Source organism: Adiantum capillus-veneris, chromosome 15, assembly GCF_014529385.1.
Source record: "Adiantum capillus-veneris isolate H3 chromosome 15, ASM1452938v2, whole genome shotgun sequence".
NCBI lineage: Eukaryota > Viridiplantae > Streptophyta > Polypodiopsida > Polypodiales > Pteridaceae > Adiantum > Adiantum capillus-veneris.
In genome coordinates this window covers 144509474-144534315 of record NC_140945.1, presented here as the reverse complement: position 1 = coordinate 144534315, position 24842 = coordinate 144509474, and positions in this window count along the sequence as shown.

The following is a 24842-nucleotide window of genomic DNA, read 5'->3' as shown; positions in this document are numbered from 1 at the left end:
CCATAGCATACATTAGAAAACCTACCGCTGCAGCATATGGAACTTTAGACGTATAGGCTATCTCCTCTTGTGTCTTTGGACACATGTCCTTCATTAGTTTAAAGTGACCAGCCAAAGGTGTAGAAAATGGTTTTGCATTTTGCATTGCAAACCTTTCCAGTACCTTCTTGATGTAATCCTCTTGAGATAGCTTTATTGTCTTCTTCGTCCTGTCCCTTGATATTTTCATACCAAGTATCCTCTTTGTAGCACCTAAATCTTTCATTGAAAAAGATTTAGAAAGATCCTCTTTTAGGTATTGGATGCCCTAAATGTTAGCACTTGCAATCAACATGTCATCAACATACAACATTAGGATGATGAATTTCCCATCTCCCAAATTCTTCGTGTAGACGTAGTGATCCGAGTTGCATATTGTGAATCCATGGTCCAACATCCATCGATCAAACTTCAAGTACCATTGTCTTGATGCTTGTTTTAAACCATACAAGATCTTCTTTAATCTGCAAACCATTTTCTCCTTACCTTTTACTTCATATCCCTTTGGCTGAAGCATGTAGATTTCCTCCTCTAAGTCACCGTGAGGGAATGTTGTATTTACATCCATTTGCTCGAGATTTAGATCATGAGCAGCCACAAGGCTTAAGACAAGCCTGATTGAGTTCATTTTTACAACAGGAGAAAATATTTCATTGAAGTCAATACCTTAAAACCCTTTTACCACAAGCCTAGACTTGTACCTTTTCTTCCCACCTTTTTCTTCCTTCACCTTGTACCCCCTTTTTTTTGAAGTACTCACTTACCTTTAGGCAACTCAACCAACTCCCATGTTTGGTTGCCCCTTAATTTTGGCCGTGAAAATTTTGGTTTTTGGCGAGTGATTTTTATTTCTGGTGAGTGATTTTCCTTCACGCACGATGGCTTCTCCTCATAATGGGGGCCTTACAAATGTGCGTTTTTACCACAGAAAATTACAAGGGATAAATTAGGCTCCATACTTAACACCTGAAACTATGCCTGGTAGCATAGTTTCAGGTGTTAAGCATACTTAACACCTGAAACTATGCTGGTAGCAATCCAGGGGCTGGTGGAAGATCTGAGAAACGTTAAATCAGACTAAAATGCAATGGGAAGCAATGAAGGAGGCACAACAGGATTCAGAATAGAGGAGTGGCACTATACATATAGTCCAGATTCCTCAAGTTCTGATAATAACTCTAATCAAGAGAGAGAAAAAATTCATGTTAAGATCTGTGAAAGAATTCAAAAATTGACAGTCGAATCAGACGACATCAAAAAAACTTTCCCTGAAGAAGCAGCAAAATTCATCAGACAATGAAGAAAGGCTGAAGCGTATACCAGAGCACTTGACTTGGCAGTTGTAAGAGATGATGAAGTGTCGGTGATCCAGGTAGATTACAAATCTAGAAAAAAATGGGAGCCACTATCCGATGTCATACTGGATGAAGGGGCAGGAGTAAACATCCTCGGGACACACCTTCAGCAAAGAATGCGTATCACAAAGTTGAAACCAACACCCTTCAAAGTTCGGATGGCTGATCACAGAGTTGTGCAGGCAACTGTGATGATAGAGAGTATGCAGATAAGGATGGGAAAAAAAACTTCAAGACCAGCTTCTTGGTACTAGATGTGCAAGGCGCATATCGGATGCTACTGGGATGCCCATGGTTGCAAACAACACAGGGCACTAGTAGAAGAATTTAGATCCAGACAAACAACACTAGAAGCTGGAGGAAGGAACTGCAATCAGAAGAGCTTTGCCAAAAGTATGGGGTAAAGAAAATTGAGAGGATGCTAGCAGCAATGAATATTTTTCCATTGGCCGAGATAGACCTAAAAGTAGTATTTTTTGACAAAGATCAGGCTGAAAAGCAAAGGAAGCAATTTCCAGGTTAGTTCATTGAACTGAATTCTAGAGAACGACCAGTTCAGCTAATTGGAAGGCCAGAGAAACTAGTCGACTCTAAAGAATAATTTTCAGATTCCAGTACACCAACAGTCTCTAAACAAGTACACTCTGAAGAAATTACTGAGGTTCAGAATGACAATTCAGAACTAAGAGGTCCGTCCTAGGATTATGCTGAGGAGTCAACCAAGAGAAAGGGAGGTGGGCCTAACTGCTTGCTTCCAGATGATCATGAAATCGAAGAGTGGAACCTTGGTTCTCAGGAAAATCCTAGATTGATCAAAGTAAACAAGCATCTGAATCTAGGAATGAAAGAGAAAGCCCGACTCATGTTCCAAAATTACAAAGAGGTATTTTCATGGGAGCATACCAATCTAAAAGGAGTAGATCGAGAGGTCTGTCAACATAGAATACCTTTGAAGCCGGATGCCATACCAGTGTATCTATAACGATACAAAATGAATCCAAATTATGCTAAGAAGGTCAAAGAAGAAATCGATAACCTTCTAAAGGTTGGATTTATCATTGAAGTCGCCAGTAGTGACTGGTTGTTTCCTATTGTGGTAGTGCCCAAGAAGAATAGAAAGCTCAAAGTTTTTGTAGATTATCCAAAGCTGAATGCTCAAACCATCAAGGATCCTTTTCCATTACCTTTACAGACATGCTTCTTGATGAGATTGCAAGCCATGAGATGTATAGCTTTATGGATGGCTATAGTGGTTATAATGAGCTACAGATTGCTCCTGAAGACCGGAGTAAAACTACTTTTAGTATTGAATGGGGTGCATTTGTGTATCTGGTTATTCCATTTGGCCTTTGCAATGCTTCAGTGGCCTTCCAAAGATGTATAATGGAAATATTCAGTGGATTCCTCCACCAATTTCTCGCCATATTTATGGATAACTTCACTGTATTCTCAAATGAGGAAAAACATTTTCTCTTTCTGGAAATGGTTTTCCAACGTTGTAGGATTTGTTTAAACCCATTCAAATCTGTTTTCCTAGTCTGGAAGGGACAACTATTGGGTCATATAGTGTCCACGAATGGCATAGAGATGGCCAATGATAAGATCCAGTGTGTCTAGCAGGCCAAGGCACCCCGTACAATATCAAACTTAAGTTCATTCTTGGGATATATCAATTTTTATAGAAGATTTGTTCATGTGTTTGATTCCAAGGAATTACCCTCGTATGAGCTCACAAAGAAAAACAACAAGCTCATTTGGACTGCTGAATGTGAGGAGAGTTTTCAATGTTTGAAGAATGCCATTATCACTAAGCCAGTACTGTGACAACCTGATTGGGAAGTTATTTTTCATGTGCATGTCGATGCTTCACGACTGACAATGGGAGAAATCCTGGCTCAGCCAGAAAGAAGGACTGATTATCTAGTGTATTTTACAAGTCGGAGATTCAGTCAGACTGAACAAGGATATACTACTACAGAGAGAGAAGCCTTAGGGATGGTTTTTTAGTGCCACTAAATTTCGACATTATTTGTTGGGCAAGCTATTTCATTTTTATGTGGATCATCAGACATTATTTTTTTTATTGACAAAGTTATTATTCAAGGAAGATTGATCAGATGGATGATGTTCCTGATGGAGTTTGAATTTTGCATATTTCACAAGCCTGATAAATCCCATTTTAGTGTTGATTTCTTGTCTAGAAGCACTGATGGTTATTCAGAAGTATCCTTGAGAGATGAGCCAGTCAGTGGATGCAAAACTGTTTTAGGTAATAGCTGAGAAAAACACAGATTGAGAATGATATGATGTATATCAATTCCTTTCCGGAGGAGGATTCCTAGAAAACTGGACTTAGAATCAGAAAAAGGCTTTGATTATTAAGAGTTTGAAGTTCACCATCATAGAAGGATTTCTCTACAGACTGGGAGTAGATGGGGTTGTTTGAAGATGTGTGCCAATGGAAGGCAGAATGCAAGTTATTTCCGAGGCACACGATGGGGATTATGGAGGAAATTTCTCCATTGATATCACTTGTAAGAAGATTTTGCAGGCTGGATTGTGGTGGAAAACTCTAATATCTGATGTTAGAAGCTCTTGTAAAACATGTGATAATGCCAGAGGATGGGTAGACCAACAACAGCTGACTTGACTCCACTTACTCCAGTTCAACCACTGGGAGCATTTATGAAATGGGGTGTGGACTTCGTGGGTCCATTCAATAAAATCACTCCAAGGAAGAACCGGTATATATTGATGGCCACTTGTTATGTCACCAAATGGGTAGAGGCCAAGGCTCTTCCAGACAACACCGCAAAGTCCAGTATTGTATTCTTATTTGAAAATATTATCTGCCATTATGGATGCCCTAAGGAGATTGTGTCTGATCAAGGGACACCCTTTATTAATGATACTATGGATATTCTGATGGAAATGCTTTCAGTGAAACACAGGAAGTCAACGCCATATTATCCCAGGTGCAATGGGCAAGCTGAAAGAAGTAACAAAACCATCAAGAACATTTTCACCAAGATTGTGCAAAAGGAGCCACACGAGTGGGATCTTAAGCTCCAAACTACTCTATGGGCTTGCAGGACAGCTTATGAAGTCACCACTGGACTGACATCGTTCAGAATGGTTTATGGTACCGAAGTTGTAGTGCCTATGGAATTGTGATTCCCGGTCTCACAATGGCGATTGAGTATGGATTGAAATTTAATCACAATCTTAAACAGAGAATGTAGGAACTAGCACAGTTGGATGAGTTAAGACAACGTGCTATGCTGGAACATGAAATTTTTCAGCAAAGAAGAAAGCACTGGCATGATAGGAGAACCAAAATTAGGGAATTCCAGAAGGGCGACTTGGTTTCTCTATCAATCCAAACTAGGCCTAAGAAACCAAACTTAAAGATAGCTTGGGCTAGTCCATATGAAGTTGATTGGGTGTTTTCCAATGGCACGGTACGGTTGAAAGATTTATTTGGATTACTACTGCTAGGTGTTTATAATAGGGCCAAGATCAAGCTATATTATTCTAATGAGAAAGAGACTTCTTGAGAAGAAGATACTGGCATTCTGGTCCAAGATTTTTTAGAATCAACTATTTTGAACCTCTTCCATGTACAACCAGTACCAGATCCAGTCACGGTGTCAGAAAAGTATAAGCATGACAAAACAGTGCCAGAGCCAGAGTCCTTAAAGTGTCAGAGTCAGTATCAATTTTTATGGGGACAAGGGCTGTGGGAATGCATGTGATAATCATTAAAGGGAACATGGGAAGTATTAGCCAATGCATGTATGCCACATCGCCGATGGTGCACAAAACTCTAGGAACGGTAAGTAGTGGAGCTTTTATGGCACGAACGCGTATAACAGTAAGGCGACTAGGCATTCTTCCTCACAAATCTCCTGCGTGATGCCTACTTGCTGTTACACACTCACCATCGCCAAGATCTGAGGCTTCTTCACTACAACCACAAACTTCCTTGTCCAAAGAATTTGTCGATCACTGTTTGACCCTACCCGACACACCTGGCTACGGCTTTGACTATCCAAGTAAGTCTTCTTCCTCTACAGACTTACCGTATTCACAGTGTATGGGTAGAAGGAAAATGTCGGAGAGATGTAGGATACCATAGATGAAACTTTGGCAATCATTACCTCTCTTAAAGCTTCTCTACCACTTATTCCACACAGCAAGATACAAAGGTATGTATTCACTGAGCAGGCCAAAGTGCTACTGCAGCTATGGCACTTGCATGTGGTAGTTCAAGCCACAAGGATAGATTTTGACACGGCCATAATCAAGCAAGTTCTTGATTCTTTTAATTTCAAGGATGGCAGCGCTATTGTCAACAGTGTTAAATTCACAACTCCTGACAACATTGTTTATGCTTTCAAGATGCCTAATGAGCCAAAGCCGACCACAACATCTGCTGAATAGATAAGTGCAGCTCTGAAAAAGGATGAAGCAACCAAAAAGAAACACAAGGCCAATGCACAAGGGGTTTGAGTAGCAGGACTGGATGTCCCCTCAGCTTACAGGTTTGTTGCTGAGGTTGTTAGCCTGAAGAATAATCCCACATATGTGTTAGAAAAGTTGTTTGCCATGCTACTTGCAAAATGATTAGATACTACAACTAAAAAAAACTTATGTTAGATCTTATCTCATAATGTGCTCCAGCAGACTACCAAGATGAAATCTCAGAATGTATTCAAAGCTTGGTATGTCTGGCAATTTCTATACTCGACAACTTCTCCATATGGTCATTATCAGGTACGGATGGCTTGGAGTCAGAAGCCAATCCCAGAGACTAACAACGTTGAGTTTTCTTCAGATGAAGAGTCTCCAGGTAATTAGTTGGCCCTAGCAGGACAAAAGAGGAAGGCCACACAGGTGGAAGCCAGTGGTTTGACGAAACCAAGGATTACATTGGCTAAAAGAACTGCTTTGTTAAAGCAACTGGAAAGTCAGGTTAAGTCTTTGCCTAGGAAACCTTCAGCAGGCCAGCAAACTTCAACCACACCTGAAGAACAGACTCCAACACAAACCAGTGCTGGGAAGGGCCAGCAAGATTAGCAGACTCCAGCAGATAGTAGCACTAGAAAGGGCCAGGTAGAAATGTCAAGTGCTAGATAGGTGGCAATCAAAGACAATGGAAAGGTCTTAGTACCTAGCAGTCCAGCCAACATAATTCCTTTCAGTGAACTGGCTTTATCCATAGCCAAGAAGTATAAACTGCAGCAGTGTTACAACAGAACCCTCTCAAAGGCTGACTACTTTTTCAAACATCTAATTTGACACACTTACCATTCATGGCTCTTGTTATGGTCTATGAGCTAGTCCAATCTAACCAGGCAACAATAGCTGATGACTCAATGCGTATCCCATCATCATGGAACATCATTGTCAACGCTTTAAGACAGATGATGGATGCATTAGCTCCCAATGAGCACATGGGTAAGCTAAAAGAAGAACTAGAGAGCAGCCAACATCAGGTTCAGAAACTTCAACAGGATGTGGCTGCACAAAAAGTCTGGCATACTATTGCTGAAAATCAGTAAGTAAGGACAATTAGTGAGCTGCAAACAAATTTATTGAAGATAGAACTTGAAAATCGGCAATTAAAGGAAGACAAGGTAGCAGCCTTGAGAAATGCTGATCAATTTCAGACGTTGCTAAAATGAAGCAGACAGATTTCAAAGAACTGATGACAGCCCACACTGCAGTAAAGGATTCTCTTACAGAGAGATATGTATATAATAATCTTGTTGATATTTTGAGTCTAGAAGGCAACATCACTCTGAATATGGACAATCTAAAGGCACTTATGGAGACCATACAAAGTGATCTACAAGACAAGCTCTTTGAATATAGCACGACATTAGCAAATCAAGCCATCATGGATTATATTGAAAAGTAAAATAATCCTGATGAGGATTTTGAGCGGGAAGAATAGAAGGATGAGGAAGAGGAGGACAACTTGGCAGACAAACCTAATGATGATGATAATGACTTTCCTCCTTTCCCACCTTCAGGCTCTGGAGCTGGTGGATCAGCTGCCCCACAGGGGGCAGTCAACCCGACAAAGACCAGCCAGACCAGCACAAGGAGCAGTCAGACCGGCAGACGTGGGACCAGCGAATTGAGGATCATCATCCCAATAGTGGCTAGAAGGGAAACACTGGAGATTCTCCAGTACACCAATCACAGCACATTGCCGACAGCAAAGGGAAATCCAAAGCTGTGATTGAGTTCTTATAAGGTGATGAGCAACATTCATTACAGCTCATCACACTGAACAAGAAATTTAGACATCAACAAGCTCCTATTACTAGGATGTATTTAGAGGATGATTCTCTTATCTCTGATCTAGAACGCTTTCAAAGGTTGTATGTTGGAGCCAAAGAAATGATTCAGCATTGGAAATTAGTTGCCTTCCATGATCAAGAATTGTGCTAATTGCCTGTACATACCAGCAGAATCCAGCTCTGCTGGAAAGGGTACCTAAGTGGGCGCTGACTTCTAATGATAGGATAATCAATCCACACTGGCAGCAAATAGTCCACTGCAAACCGACACTCTCTGGCTCTTGAACTAGATCTACTGCTTGGAAACATGCCTACATACAAGTGAATGTAGGAAGTTAGAAATCAACTGAAAGAAGTTTTACTTCAGATGCAAATTGCCAGAGGAGTTTTGAACCAGAGGGTGCAGGCTATCATTGAAGATCAAACTTTCAGCAGTAAAGGACCTCGAACTCAAATGACAGTAGGAGAATAGCCAACTTCTCTCCGAAGACTCTTTCAGCTAGTCGGAGTTACTAGGAAGATGATGCAGCGAGAGTGTTAGCAGCAAGCTAACACGGATACCATTTTTCGGAGTTCTCTTTGTAAAATATTTATTATTTTGATAAATCAAGAATAATGTAACTCCTATTTTCTCGGATAAACTCTGTAATTAATGAGCCGGGGCTACAAACTTCCAGAGTGTATCAGCCATTCATTTCCCAACTTTGGTAGAACTCCAGATTATTAGTTTTGCCACCCAAAAACCTTGGCTAAGGTATAAAAGCCAATTTTTGTAAGTTTTTTATAAGTTTTTGGATAAGAAATACACAGCGTGAGCTAACGGTTCTCACTCCTCTCCTTCTTGCGCTTCCTACTCCCTCCCCAATTGTCACATTGCAGTCGTGTTTGTTGCATTGCAACCACAGGTAAGAGCTCTACGCATTGACGTAAGCAGTTCACAATATTTTGTAGCTTTTGGCGTCGCTGACCCATAGCCTAATTTCATCATAACTAGGAATTTACACTTTCAAATAAAAAACTAAGCATAGGCAGGGTATTGGGGCATCATTGCTAAGCATTTAGATGCATTCTGGGTCGAAAACAACTAGGTCAAAAATCCACTGTTGTTAATAATCGTGATTTTGGAACTTGACCTAAAGTGGGGCTTGAGACCATAAGCAAGTGTGCTTAGGTCTTATAAACATGTCCTAGAAGTTTCGTTACGTTTGGATGTCATTTGATGCTGTAATGAATGTGAATTGTTTACGGATGAGCGATTGGCTTTTGGTGATTTCAGTCACTTGAGTGTAGATTGAGTTAGATGCGAGTTGTTAGTTGTTTTCCGAGAGATTGACAACCTCTTGTAGCCTTTATGCACTAGTCGAGTCAGCTTCCCATGGATTCTTGCTAATACTGCAATAAGTTAGGATGGTGAGGTAAGACATGCATCCCACATTTAGCACCACTGCCGGGGATCTAAGAGACCTAAACTAGGAAAAAACACGAGCGTCTTGCGAAGTGTTCAAAACTTTCTTTTAGAAACTGCATAGCTTAAGATTGTCGTCTTTTGCTGTGTAGAGGTAGCTTGGAAGTAATCGTACTTGCTGGGTGCCTTTAGGATTGTAGGATTGTGAAAATAGATTAGAATTTTGAGAATGATTTGTAGACAAAACAAGTCTTAAGATCAGGTGCTCCAAAAAACATAAAAAATAAGAAAACGAGTGTTTGTGGACACTTTCCACAACCCCATTGCATGAGAATCTAGGAGTAGGGTTAGTAGGATCCGAGGTGGATTTCAAAACATTGCTCTTTCTGAAAGAATCAAGTGTGATTTGTTATTGGAAGTTGTAGAATTTCAGGTCTACGGCTAGAAATAGCTCAAAAAGACTCGAAACCACTTAATCCGATGGAGAGTAAGCTTAAGAATTGTCTGAACCAGTTGGTAAGCTCAAAGACACTTCGAGGTAAAAATTTCAAGAGCTGACCAAAACTCAGATTATTTGCTTTTTCTTAACATTTTAGGCCAAATTAAGTTTTGACTTTATTCACAGGCTTAAAGTAGCTCATATAAGGACTGTCTTTGAAAAAATTGCAAAAAAGTGTTCATTTCAAGCCTGAAGTTAATAATCACGATTATTAACTTTCTGCTCCAAATTGACCAAGGTTCATACCATTGACTCATTGCATGTGTACAAACAACTTTTGTAAAGGCCAAAGAGATTTGGATCACTAAACTGACAAAAAACTGGGTAAAAACTAAAGTTTGTACTGACTTTTTGAATCTTGAGTGTAAATTGGGAAAAATTTGTCCAAACTTGTTGAAAATTGATTCATAGGCTTATGTTGATGTGATAAACATGTGTACATGCTCAGCTGACCAAAAATTTGCAAAAAGTTTTCATATGTAAATAATCGCGATTATTTACATCTACCCCATTTTTCAACTTTTTTGACCCAGTCAACATACCACTAGTTTTAACATGTTTTAATAAGCCCACAAACCAAATTTGGTAAGATTTGGATCATTGGATTGAAAATTGTGACCAAATTTGCAAAGTTAGTCTGCAGACAAATAATTGATGACGATTTGACCAAAAATTGTCCAAACTTGATGAAACTTGACTAGCGACCTTAACCTAAGGTGCTTAACAGATCTGTGTTAAAGTTGGGGCAAAAAAGTTACAAAAATATAGCTCGAGTAAATAATCACGATTATTTACATTTGCTTCAAAACTTGAGAAATTTGCAAGTTTGAATATACCACAAGGTCAAGCATACCAAGTGGACTTCACAAATCAATTTTGGTGAAATTTGGATCACAAAAGTGGGACTTAAACCAGATTCTCAAAATCAGAGTCTGCGGACACAAATAGTTGATAAACTTGATCAGATTTTGTCCAAACTTGTTGAAACTTGTCCACAGACTTTAACAAGTTGTATACTTGCCAAACCTATCAAAAAAGTGCAAAAAACTCACAAAAGTAAATAATCGTGATTATTTAGTTCTGCTATTTAGAGACATCAATTTTGACTTTTGAATTTATACAGTGTTAGACCAACATAATATAAAGCCACAAGGCAATTTTGGGCTCAATCAGATCAAAATTGGTACATGCACACTCAGTTTCCAGGTTGCAGATTAAACCTTTGATTTTTTTGCTAAAGTCGAATCTGAAAGTCAAATTTTAACTCCCATAGCTCGATTTGAAGTGATACACAGAGACCAATCACGAGAGTTAGCAAAAACTCTATTGTCTTTATAGAAGAATAGCTAACTTGATCAAATTTGTACAGGAATCAGGTTGCAGACGAGGAATCGGTGGCTTGACAGGAAGTTGCAATCGAATCAAGTAGAAATTGACGACAAGTCAATCCAAAGGTGAGTACTCTATCCAGGGCTTCATAAGTCTATATGAACCTTAGATCTGGTCGTGTACTAGGAAATCAGGGCATACTCGGAGAAACCTCCAGTAGAGTATCCACCAAAGAAAGCGTGAATCAAGGCAATTCCTTGCACACAATTCTTGAAGAAGTCTCAGAAACTTTTTCGGACTCAACATCCGAAATGTCTTCTTACTCGACTCACTCCGAAACCGGAATGACAATGCGCTATAAGCATATACTATCTTTTTACAATACTAACTGCCATGGAGCCCAGGTTTACTTGGACCCTAACGAGGAGTATGCTATTCGCATTGATGACCATGGTATTGAGTTCCAAGCAGAGGTTAGGGAAAACAAACAAGGAAAAATGTACATGGACAGAAACGAAACTCAGTATGTACAAGTTGAAAACCCTGATGTGGTAGACAAATGGGGGTTAGAAGTAAACACCATAATCCCAGATATGTCAGCAAAACAAGGACCACCAACTTTAGAATTTGAGGGATATGATTAAGTAGATTTGAAGCCTTTGAAACGACTTAGTACGGATAATCCTAGGATCGCGGTCTATTGTTGGGAAGATAGAAACATAAAAGATCTTTTATGGACTTCGCGTGCCAAACCAGGACAACTAACGGCCATGAAGATCATGTATATCTTCAAGATCAAAGATAAGGGATCACTAGACCTACCAACCTACCTGTTTAGGGATTGTTATAACAAAAACTTTGTTATGATGACTCCTGAAGAGGTAGAACAAACCAAATACCAAGGGTATTCCATACGAGATTGGATATTGGGGCAAGGACCAGAAATAATTTCAAGAGATAAACACCGTGAGAGATCATCTGAGAGTAATGTGAAGAAACCAGAAACCACCTCATCACGTAGGAAACTGGGTGACACTAAGGCCAGTCCAGGACTACATGAGTCACTATTTTCAACAGACTGGTTTGAAGGACTCGGAACAAGACCAAGTGCCAGAAGACCTGGAGTTGCATCAAACAAATGCGTCAGATCAGCTGATTTTTAGAAATGGGTCAGAAAACACGGTGGATCAGGGGATCCATATGACCACTTAGCAATCTTTAAGCAAGTGCTAAGAGAAGAGCGTATATTCGATTTCCATACTCAATTCGAAGGGTTTGGAATGACATTAGAAGGAAAAACATTGACATGGTTTCAAAACATTCCACCAAGGTCAATCATGGACTTGAACACATTAGCTCAAGGATTTGTAGCTGCTTGTTTGAAAACGGGGATCAAACATAATACAGTAGCTCAAATCTACAGCTTTAAACAGAAACATGGTCAGTTTGTTAGGGATTGTGCAACTCGAATGAAACAATACATTGCCAGATGCCCAGAGTTGGAGATACCAGCAAAAGAACGACTTGTATCTTTGTTTCTGGAGGGACTATTAAATAAAGAACTTCATGCTATACTCTATAGTAAAAATCATACAACCCTAGAAGCATGTGTATCAGATGCTATTGACTTAGGAGACAATTGCAAAATTTTCAAAGAAGAAGATGTCCCTAAGGATAACCAAAGCAAGAAAACAGCATCCACTAAACCAGTGCAAGTGGGAACGGCTGCTGCAGACAAGGGAAACCTCCACAGGGACAACCAATTAGGCCACAAAAATGGTGTGCAATTGATGGTAAATGGACCAACCATGAGACTCGCGAGTGCTACTTCAAACCAAAGTATGATGGGAATGTTCAGTATGTGCCCATGAGGCCATAAGGACAACCCATGTACAGATATTAGCCTAATATGGCCCAAGCTCAAAGACCACCAATGGGTATGGAAAGACCTCAACCTGTGTTGGGACAACAACCTCCGTATCCAAGACATAATGCACTGTCTGTAAAGTACATGCACTTTGAAGGAATCATAGATGAACAAGCATTAGTGCCTGTTACACCCTATGCAGAGCTTAGTCCATCTACAATAATGGTAGAAGGAGATTGGTATAATTGACATCAACCACCAATGGAAGAAACAGTGACTTATGGTCCACCAAAGCTCGCACCAATGTATTATGTAGCTAATCAAGGTGTCAGACCTCCCATGGTAAGACCCATGATGAAGCCAAGAACAGAAAACTGTCATAATTGTGGTGTTGATGATCATTGGAAAAATGAATGTCCAGAGCCTGACAAAAACCTCAAACTAGTTGAAGCCTAGTGCATACAATGTTGCAAAAAGAGAGGACACTTTTCGGAAGATTGTTCTAAAAATCCTTTAAACAAGGGTAAAACCGTAGTAAACGTAGTACAAGTGATACCTAGTAGCTCATCAGAGAGTGAACCAATTGTTCCAATCAAGGTAATCACTAGAGCCCAGTCCACGAAAAAGAAACACAACTCCTCTGATGGTTCAGAAAATACAAAATTTTCCTCTCAAAGAATCAAAAGAAGCAGAAGCAAAAGATATGAGATGAGAAAACAAAAACAACGGGTTGAAATCGAAAGCTATTCTAGGAGCCCAGTCCCCCCGCCCCCCCTGCTACGCGTACCCATCCGTTGTCCCCCTCTTGCGTTGCCCCCTAGCCTGCCCGCTGCCCCCCTCTCGCACCCCCATCCCCCCCCCCCCCCCCCCCTCGCCCGCTGCCTCTTGAGATCCCATCCATTGCCCGCCTTATCCGCTCTCCCCCCCCCCATGTTTTCTTCTTTCCCGAAGACTCTCGCAATTGGCTCTGGCAGCATTTTTTTTTGGACAGTGCTTGGTTACAGAGTTTCTTCTCCGTCTGCTTCTTTGCCACAGTAGTAGACACAGATAGAGGCTCCAACTCCACCACAGAGGGACTCGTCCGAAGCCCAATTGCCCGACCCCACTGAGTTCACCATTTGACTTGCTCTTTCACCGACAGAGCAAACGAGCCTAGCTGCAGAGGTAGAGCACTTCATCTGCAAGATTCTCGACATCCGACCTAGCAGAGCAGAGTTGCATGACCTTCTCCAGGCCCGCCTTCTCGTAGAGGTGGGCAAGATTTTGGACGTACATATACTCGGATGAGGTTACTATCAAATTGAGTTTGAGACCTCCGAGATGGCGTCCAAGGTCATTGCCATGAGTCCATTGACCATCCGAGCAGCACGAGACCACTTTCGCAAGTGGAGACATGGTTTCTACCCTACTTTGGATGTTCTAGTAGAGGAGGCAGACATCCCCATCTCCATCTGCTTTTCGAGTTTGTGGAGGGAGTAGTTACCACTTTTGTCTAGGATCGGCTCAGCCATTGGGACTGTCCTGGAGACACCTCACACGGCAGCCTCAGTAGATGCCAAGATGGCTGACATTCCCTCAGTTCGCATTTTGGTCACAGACACTCACATGCTCCCGAAGATTATTCTTCTACTGTGGGTGAGTGGGGGTTGGTTTAGACAGAGTGTGGAGTATTCGTGCCTCTCGAACCAGTGTATTTGTCAATAGATGGTCCATCTAGCGAAGGCCTGTCCACGGAGGAGGCCTTGACCTACACCATAGCCTCAACCCCATCTTGCAAGGGCTAGCCAGCAGACACAGACAGGGACACAACGCACACATGCAGAGCCACCCTTTGATCCTGGGGCTCTAGCGGAGGAGGGATGGTAGCAGGTCCATGGTCGACGACGACAGGGGCCACAAAAACAACCTGGCACTCAAAGTGGTCCTCAGGCGCCTATTCAACAGCAGTGGGGTCCCACGGGTACCGGTTTGGTCCTCTAGAGCAGGATGAGGTCCCTGCTCCACTAGCCCCCACCCCAGCTTCACCCTCGACAGCCCCTCTCCCCCCCAGAGTTTCCCCCCTCCTCATCATCCTCCCCCCCGCCTCCTACTCCCGTTGCCTCCTCCCCGCCCCTCTACCTCTGTGACCCCCCCCCCCCCCCCCCCCCCCCCCCCGCCCCTCTTCTCCACCGCTCCCCCCTACTCCTTCTCTCCCCCCTCCCGCTTCAGTTCCACAGTCGACCCAGGGGGGCAAGGCCTTCTCCGGCTACTAGGAGATCTCTTGGCAGCACCTTTGCCACGAGTCGCTTGGCGAGAGAAGGACAGCCTTTCTTGCACCCCCCTCTACAGGTACAGACGTCTCCCCTTGCAACTATCCCTCCTGGTCTGACGAGCATTGACATCCGGCGCCGATGGGACTTCTTCGACTACGACTTCACTCGTTTTCTTGGCGACCCCTCAGCAGACCATGAGGCAGCCTGCTTCAGGGTCCATGTTCTGTTCCTTGCAGCTAGGGGGACAAAGGCCTTGGACTCAGCAGTTGGCTTTTCCTTCCCCTTTGTGGCGGAGACCAGACTAAGTGGACTCTTGACTCAGTGTTGGGATGGTTGCACACACAGGTCCTAGATTTCTCTCACCACATGATAGAGCTAGGAGTTACAGACATGCTTCAGACTTTGTGGCCATTCTCCAAGTTTGCCGTGACACCTCCAGATTCAGCAGGATGTAGACACATTGTGGTTAACTTCTATGCCGATAGACAGTGCTTGCCATGCTATGTATACATTCATGAGGACTCCTGGACAGAGGAGGTTGATTTGCGTATGGCTCGCTCTGCTTGGGCTTGGGCCAGGCACTCGTTGCAGTCAAGCCTATCTAGAGGACGCTCGGATGCGGATTACTCCCCATCCAAGCCAGCCTCGAAGATAGCCCGTCTAGCTGTTGCGACAACATCTGTTCTCTCTCACTCCCCATGAGGATCGCCTCATGGAACGTGCAGGGACTAGGTGGCCCTAGTTTTAGCGTTAGCGGGGCCGACTGCATCAGGAGCTTCAGCGCTGCCTTGTGTGAGGAGAGATTGATCTCCTTATACTTTAGGAGCACCATCTGTGTGAGAGCCGCATTAGATGTTGTGGTCAGCTCTTGCGTGGACGATATGATACTTTTTGGTCAGCTGCTTTTGGACCTGGAGGCATCCAGGGTGGGGTATGTATGACTATTGTGGACTCTTTGCAGCAGGCCATTGTGGGCAAAGTGATTATTGTGCCAAGCAGGGCTCATTGGATTACTATGTAGGTTCAGGGTTGCCTAGTGGGCTTCTTGAACATCTATGCACCCAATGTGGCGTGTGCCCGAGCAGAGTTTTGGTCACAGATAGTTGAGTCTTTGCCGTAGGCAGAACACTGGTGCATAGGAGGGGACTTCAACATGTTGGAGGACCCTTCTGACAGGATTGGTGGTAGCCATGCTACTGTGCATGGAGTTGAGCTGGCAGCTTGGGAGAGGTATTGTATGACTCTGAGGGTCTCGGATGTTTGGCAGCACTCTGGTTTTGTGAGGCCCCCAGATAGCCTTGCCTTCTCTCGTTCGGACCGCAGAGTAGGAGGAGTGAATCTATCGTGGATAGATCGCTTCTACACTAGTGACCATTTCAGTGACTTGGGAGGGACAACGGGTATTCTGGTAGGGACTTCCTTCCGGACCATGCACCAGTGATCCTCACAGTGGGGCAGACAGGCAGATGAGTGGGAGCATGATGCTTCGCATCCCAAAGAGGGTCTTGTTGGACTCAACACACTCAGAGAGCGGGTAGAGGCTCTCTGGACAGAGAGCTTGGACATGCAGGATTCTCTTGCTGACAAAGTGGCCTCAGGCCTAGCTCAGATTAGCCGTTTCTTTCTCCAGGAGTCTTTGGCTCACCGGACTGCAGCGAGAGAGGAGAAGCAGCGTCTTAGACGAGGCATTGCTTTGTTACAGAGGATACAGTCCTTGGTTGGAGGAGCAGCTACAGTAGGCTCGATGGGAGCTTGTTAGCACAGAGGAGAGGCGACATGAGTCTGCTTTCCACCGACAAGCATCTCAGTGGACCCAAGTGGGCGACAGAGTGACTGGTGCTTTCTTTGAGGCAGTGGGGCCTCGGCATTCGCATGCCAAGGTTAGTCAATTGAGGAGGCCCAATGGGTCAATTGCTTCTAATCCCGAGGATATGTGTGCAATTGCTACTGAATTTTACCGTGAGTTACTATCTGCAAAGTCCCAATCAGAGCATCAGGATGCATGCAGGGAGCAGGTTTGGGCACAGATGCCTTGTCTTGTGACTGAGGAGATGTGTTAGAGGCTTGAGATGCCACTTCAGCTTGAGGAGCTGCACATGGCTCTTAGGGACCTCCCCCATGGTAGCTGTCCAGGTGAGGATGGGCTGGTGACTCCCAGTTTTTTCTTGGAGTACTGGGACCTGCTTGGCCCAGATCTCTATAGTGCTTTTTAGTACATTTTGCACATAGGAGTGATGCCTGACAGCATGAGTGAGGGCCTGATCTACCTCATTCCCAAGGAGGGTGGCTCCTTGGATGAGATTCGACAGTGGAGCCCCATCACTATCCTCAACTTAGCCTACAAAATTCTTGCCAAGGCTCTGAGTTTGAGGATTCTGCCACTTCTAGAGAGCCTTATACATGGGACTCAGATAGGTTTTGTCAAGGAATGCAGTATCCTTGACAACATCTTTACTTTTTGGGAGGCTTCTGCCCTAGCACGGCTCCGTGGTGAGGACCTAGTGATTCTTTTTCTCAATTTTGAGAAGGCATATGACAAAGTTGACTAGGACTTTCTAGAGGGCACTCTACGTAGGATGGGCTTCTCAAATGCTTGGATCAAAGGGGTGTCAGCTTTGTACAGACAGGCTCACAGTCAAGTACTTTTGGCAAGAGACAGAGGTGATCGCTTCATGCTCACACGTTCGGTCAGACAGGGTTGTCCTATTGTCCCCTTCCTCTTTCTGTTCTATGCGGAGGCGATGAGCAAATTTTTGGTGTCGCAGCAGGTTGGTCTACGGGGCTTAGCACTCCCTATTCGGGGAGATGAGCTACTGGACGCTGATTTTGCCGACGACTCAGCCTTGTACTTATATGGCTAGGAGGCCAACCTTCATAGGTGTGAGAAGGCTCTGGAGACCTTCTGTGGTGCATTGGGCGCACTGATCAACTGGAGAAAGATAGTGGCTTTCTCAGTTGGTAGTGCTCATGTGCTTGATTGGATGCCAGGAGAGGCTTTTAGGTGGATTCCCCCAGGGACTGCAGTTCGGTACTTGGGCTGTCAGGTTGGTTTGGACTTGTCTCCCAAGCACTAGATTGCTCCCCTTCTCCTGTCTATCAGGAGGAAGTTGTTACATTGGAGCTCAGCATGAATTTCTTTGGCTGGCAGAGTAGTAGTGGCCAACCAGGTGTTGTTGGCTATGTGGTACATCACTTCTTGCTGGATCTTCTCAAGTTCTTGTATAAGCCAGGTAGAGATGCTGATCAGGAACTTCCTTTGGTTAGGACGTGACACTCAGATAGCCCAAGCCAAAGTGGCTTGGCAGGTCATCACTCTTTCTTGTTCACAGGGAGGGCTTAGGATCATTGACCCTGCACAGCAGAGCAGAGCCCTTCTTGGAAAGTTCATTGTCAGAGGACTTCTTCCAGGTGAGGGAGCCTTGGAAGGAGTTCTTGCTACAACGGCTTCGTGCTAGGGTGCCTCAGGCAGGAGGCCCCTGGCAACCTTCGACCAGATGGATCTTCACAAAGATGTGCAGAGTTGGTTTGAGAAGGAGACTGGAGGACCCTTTCGCTGTGAGTTTTCTTCGATCTTGGGAGCTCTTGCGGCAAGGCCTGGAGCACAGCCTACTTGCATGGAGGAGCACCTACGGCAGCCCCTTGTCTGGAACCCCATGGTTAGCACTCAAAGAGGCCACTTGGTTGGTAGTCAGCCTCATGTTTCCTAGGGTCCCATGGCAGCGGGTCCAGCGCGCTCTTTAGGTGACTGGTTAGAGTTCACATGCTTGTCAGAGGAGGTGCATGGTTTCCAGCTACTACAGGGCATGAAAGGGGTGTAGAGCATGTGCCACGACATCTAAGAGGCAGTTCCAGCTGAGTAGCACCCAGGTGAATAGGAGCCTTGACACGATTGGAGGTTCTCATCTCAGTCAAGGCCTACTCAGAGACTGTTCCATCCCTTTTCTTTGAGCTTCAAGGTGGGGGACACCTACAATGAGTTGCAGTAGAGGCCCTGTAGGTTGCAAAGTGCTGTTTTCAGAGGATCCGAGTAGTGGGCATTTGTGGGAGGACTTGTGTCATAGATCCTGACCGGGCAGCTCTTGAGACTGGACACTGGAGGCTGTGGGCTTGGGAGTGTTGTCCACTGGCACGAGTACAGTGGGATCCTAGTGAGTGGCTTTGGAGGGACCCTTTCTCTTCTGCAGACCACCGTGGTGTCCCATTCTTTCAGTACACTGTTCGACTGGGACATCATATACTAGTAGCACAGAGAGAGGCCCGCCCCGCTACAGCACCTCATTGGCAGGAGGAGGGTCTCACAGTTGAGTTCTTGGTAGCCTTTTGGGAGAGGTTGTGGGACTCTAGACATCCAAGGCGAGTCACCTTGTTTTAGTGGCTGGTCGCACACATAGCTACAGTAGTTGGGAGCTGGCTAGTGCATAGTGGTCTCTCGATCGCATGTGTAGCTTGTGACCATCTTGTGGAGAGTCAGCATCACTGTCTTTGGGATTGTCCCTCGGCCCAGCAGGTGTGGCTACAAGTTCTTTGGTTGATGCCTGCTCTCTCCACGGCTTGACAGTACACTTGGGAAGCAGCGGCTTGGTCCACCCTCACGGGCCCAGCACTTCAGTTTGAGCTATCTTCCACCAGCAGGATGATAGTGATGCAAGAGGGGTGACCTACACTCCAGCCTGCATAGAGCTTACTCCACAGCAGTGGTGTAGTGAGAGAGAGGAGTGTTGCTTCCGCATCTTTGAGGCTCGCCCAATGCCACCAGCAGAGACTGTTAGCAATTTTTGGCTAGAGCTGATCCATATTCTCATAGGACAGCTTGAGGGACTATAGGGCAGCTCCGATCGCATGTAGGAGCGCAGAGAGGCTTTCCTTCGACTCTGGCGTCCTGGGCCTTTTTACACCATGGTCCAGGGGGTAATCCGATGGCACTACCGACCACCTGTGTGGCTTTTCCCTCCTCCCATTTCTTGATTTATCCCCATTGTACATATACTGGTTTTTTTCATTGGGAGAGTCTCCCATCATGGTTGTTGTAGCCCTCTCTTGAAGAGGTGGTTGTAGCCCTATGGGCAGTTTCAGTAACTAATAGAAGGATCTTTTTCTCGGAAAAAAAAAAGAGCAATTGAAACTGAAGCAAGAGACTATGCTCTTATTGGGAACCAGTTGTATCGGAGAGGTAAAGATCAATATTTGCGTCTTTGTGCAAATGAAAACGAGTATATTCCAATTATAGAACAAGTACATGTTGGATTAGCTGGAGGTCATTTTTCAAGTGAGACCACCGCAAGAGCAATCTTGATGGCAGGCATATGATGGCCAACACTTTTTGTAGATGCCAAAGAATATGTTCGAAGGTGTAATGCTTGTCAACGAGCAAAAATGCCAACATGAGTAGATAGCATGCCCTTAAGACCAATGATAGGGGCTAGAGCTTTCGCAAAATGGGGTATAGATTTTGTTGGACCAATACAGCCACCTGCTTATAAAACCCAAGCTCAATATATCATTGTAGCTACAGACTATTTGACCAAGTGGGCCAAGGCTAAAGCAACTCAAAGGAATGATGCCAGAACCACTACTGCATTCTTATATGAGTATGTATTCACAAGATATGGACTGCCAATAGAAATTGTCAGTGATCGGGGAACTCATTTCCTCAATGAGGTAATCCAGTATTTGCTTAATGAGTTTATGGTCATCCATAACAAATCAGCTCCCTACCACCCACAAGCAAACGGACAAGCTGAGCATACGAATAAAATTCTTAGCTCGGTACTGACTAAAGTGGTTAGTTCAGGAAGGACCGACTGGGAAATGAATCTCCATGTTGTTCTATGGGCTTATCAAGTTTCATTCAAACGAGCTTTAAATGCCACACCCTTTAACCTTGTTTATGGTCTTGATGCCATACTTCCAAAAGAATTTCTATTGCTGACATTAAGGGTAGCATAGAATCTTGAGTGGACTAGACATGATTTGTCAAAAAGACTTAAAGATTTGGAAAAGCTAGATGAGCAAAGGCTAACTGTTATAGCTCATATTTATGCACAAAAGCAAAAACAAAAACAGTTTTTTGATTTCCACTCAATCACAAAAATCTTCAAGAAAGGGGACTTAGTTTCAATCTATTCCCTTAAGCAACACATTTCCAAGTTTAAGAAAAAGAGAAACGGACCGTTTATCATTGAAGATATATCTCCAAGTGGAGCAGTAAATTTGTCCACCCTAGATGGTGAACCAATGGCTAATTGGATTAGTGGATGTCGTTTAAAGAAATACAATTTGTTGCTAACCAATGAATTGCTAGAAATAATGCATGCAGCCAAGCAAAGGAAGATTAAACGACAGCCGGTTATTGATGAAGCCCAAGAGGAAGCTCGGCTTCGGGTACTCAAGCGGAAATTGCTCTCAAGAATCAAAAGATATCGATTCCCATCAACACTCTGGAAATAGATGACCGAAAATGGAGATTACTTAAAGATGCAGTTTCAACAGATGATTATTGGTAGACGGAATGGACATGCACATCATAGTACAACTCAACAATCATAGCACCAATTCTTTGGTCAACACAAGAGCTAGAGTAAATGCAGTAAGTTATTCCACGTACAAAAAGGCAACAAGTCAAGCATTGACAGCCGGATTAACGACAATCAAAGGATGCAGCAAGAACCCAACTCCAACATTGGGAGTAGTCAACTTGAACATGATAGTACATGGATGTTCATGTCCTCATCAGTTTGTATGTTTACCAAATGAACACATGAATGAGACGATGAGTCTTGGAATTCCCTGGATGCGAACACACAAAGCAGTACCAGATTGGGATACAAATCAGCTAAAGCTATCATCTAAAGGAGGGCAACTCATTGTTCCAATTGCACCAAGCAAGGAGGAATGGAAAAAAGAAAATAAGTAGGCCAAACCATGAAGTAGTCAATCTTCTCCATCCCCTCGACCATCAAATGCTACAAGTAGCATGCAAGGAGTCAGGAAAATTTGGGTACCAAAAGCATAGCTTAAGGATAAACCGATTCAGGTCTAGGTGCCTAAAACTTCACTGACAAAACAAAAGAAGGTTCCAAGGGTTAAAACACAGAAACGAGCATCTCCAAGCAAGGAACCTAACATGGAAATGGTTTGGAAGAAAAAGGAGCACTTATCTTCTCCACAAACCGTAAAACCAATCAACCAATGGCGAGTTAAGTCTCAAAAGACTCCACCACACCATACAACACCAAGCAGACCAAGCTACCAATGGCGAGAAAAAGCTCAACAACAGTCAAAAGTGCTACCAATAGCTCAAGCAATCAGTGTGCTAAAGCATCATGATGGTACAATTAAACAAAGAGCACACAAACTACAATATTTTCTCTTTGGAAGACATCAGCAGCAAACCTCGACATTGGAAACCCTTGAGTTAATTGCTCAAGACCCAGATCTTGCACAGCATAATGGTTTGAACTGCATTGATCTTCAAATCATGGTAGATCCAACCACAGCTATGCATAGACACAATTGTTAAACCCATGCACACAGTCGTACCGGAGTACGCCATCTAGCAGGGGTGGAAGGGCACTAAGTACTAAGTAATTAAGGGCAATGTTTGAAGAGGGAGGAAAATGTTTAATGTTAACGTGTGATTTTTTGGAAAATTACCTAATAATACCCTTATAATTCATCATCAAGGAAAAATTCATTGATAATATCTTCCCAATGAGTGTAACTAGTGTATACACTATCAGAAAATCAAAAATAGTATTTTTTGGGTATTTTTCATCATTTTTATCGATAATGAGGCTTAAAAATAGAAAAATTCAACAAAAAAAAATAAAGCTATGTTTTTCAATGGATTCTCTTAATTATTGGATTTTCACTTTACTTTTTTAGAGCATTTTGGTATTTTCTTTGATTCTTTCAAATAAACAGGTCAAAAATTAATAATAAATAGCAGGGAAGCTCAAATGGAAAAACGGAAGACACGATGGTGATCAAAAGACAAGTCAATCAAGCACAAAAAAATTTCAATGAAATCAAAAGATGGAAACGGGAAGCCTAAATTAGACGGCCAGGCCTACTTTTACAAAATTCTTGCAGAATGAGCTACAGGAATCCGATCAGGGAAATTTTTGAGTCTAACATAGATTTCACGGCCTAGTAGAACTAAAGGAGGAATCTGATGAAAATTGGTTCAAGAAGTCCGGGTATAGATATCCAAGGTAAGCTAAAACCACCTCATTTCCACTTGCAACCTTTGTAAAGAGAGATTTCTATCTCTTTTGCGCAACTTTTCCGGAGCCCACAGTTGACCATTTTCAGCGCCGTCTCACACGAGACATGAGGGGTAAGTTCTTTACTCGTCAATGATCCATTTTGTACGACCAATAGCTAGTCTAAAGCCCTAGAAAAAACCCTAGAAATCGAGCATTGCACAAAGACCTATGACCAAAAACTGACCATAGCAGCCTGTCAGCTCGACCAAATTAGATGGGATTTGAACCGTAGCACCCTAACATAATAGAACCTTTCTATATCATCAGTTGACCATTCGGCAGGGGTCGAGGGGGTGCCCAGTAGAAAAGCTAGGTTTTTGGCAAATGCCAGAATTCCGATCTGACTCCACAGATGGCTTGCTTATGAGGTCCATATACAATGTATATGATTGGTTTAGTGAAATGAATCAAGCAAAGCCCTCGAAAAGCAGAAAACGGCTAGAAGGCTACAAAGCGTCATATTCGACATAGGGATCAAACTGATTCCAAATGAACCAGAATTGGACAAGTTGCTTCACGACTATGTTGCGGACAAGTCCAAAGCCTCAAAGTTGACCAACCCACCCAACAGGCACTGTAGTCACAGAAAACGGTGATTTCATAGTAGACAAAGCACAAAGTGATGTCGGCATGACCAAAATTGACCAAATTTAATTTAGGACTTGTTTTAGGTGTATAGAATATGTCTAGGTCAAAATTTGTAAGTTTTGCAAAGAATTTATCACTGTTGTAAATAATCGCGATTATTTACTTTTGCATCATTTTTGCTTGGAAATTGTCACCTCACCTCACCTATCATGTGTACACATCTATTACATGCCAAAAATCAAGTATGAGCCAAAATGAGCACCCATTACTTGAAAAATTATCAAAAAACGCAAAGAAGTCTTTGCAAGCCAATTTCTTGGTTATGGACAACATTTCTTGATCCAAATCACCTTATATCTCATATACATGGTCTATACAATGCCTAGAACCAGTTTGTACCAAAAAATGTTAATTTTGAAAGAACTATTAAGAATCGCGATTATTTACTTTCTAGCCAAAATTGGGAAGTTTGGATATTTTGCCATCATACATCCAAAGTAAATGATGTGTTAAGCCCACTAGCCAAGATTGAACCACATTGGAGTTCAAAATCTCAAAAAAAATTTATATCTACTGTTTCAGAGACCTAAAGCCAAAATCTGGTACCATTCTTACACTATGCATCCAAATTAGCCCATATTCCACTCAGAGCATGTATTTGGTAAATACTTCAAGCCTATGAAGCCAAGTTTGCAAAATGTAATATTTAATGGTCTAATAACTTGTGTGTAGCGGAAAATAGCATGAACATAGTGAGCATTTCATTAGAATAGCTTCCTAATGAGAATAACAAGAGTGCTTGGGTGGAGAGAGCAACAAAAAGTATAACACCTAGTTAGATAGCATGAACAATATTCCAAAAGAGAGAGAAATTAAGCAATTGACAACAGTTGAGGACCGGATTTGCATGGAGCCGGTCCCCCCTCCAAA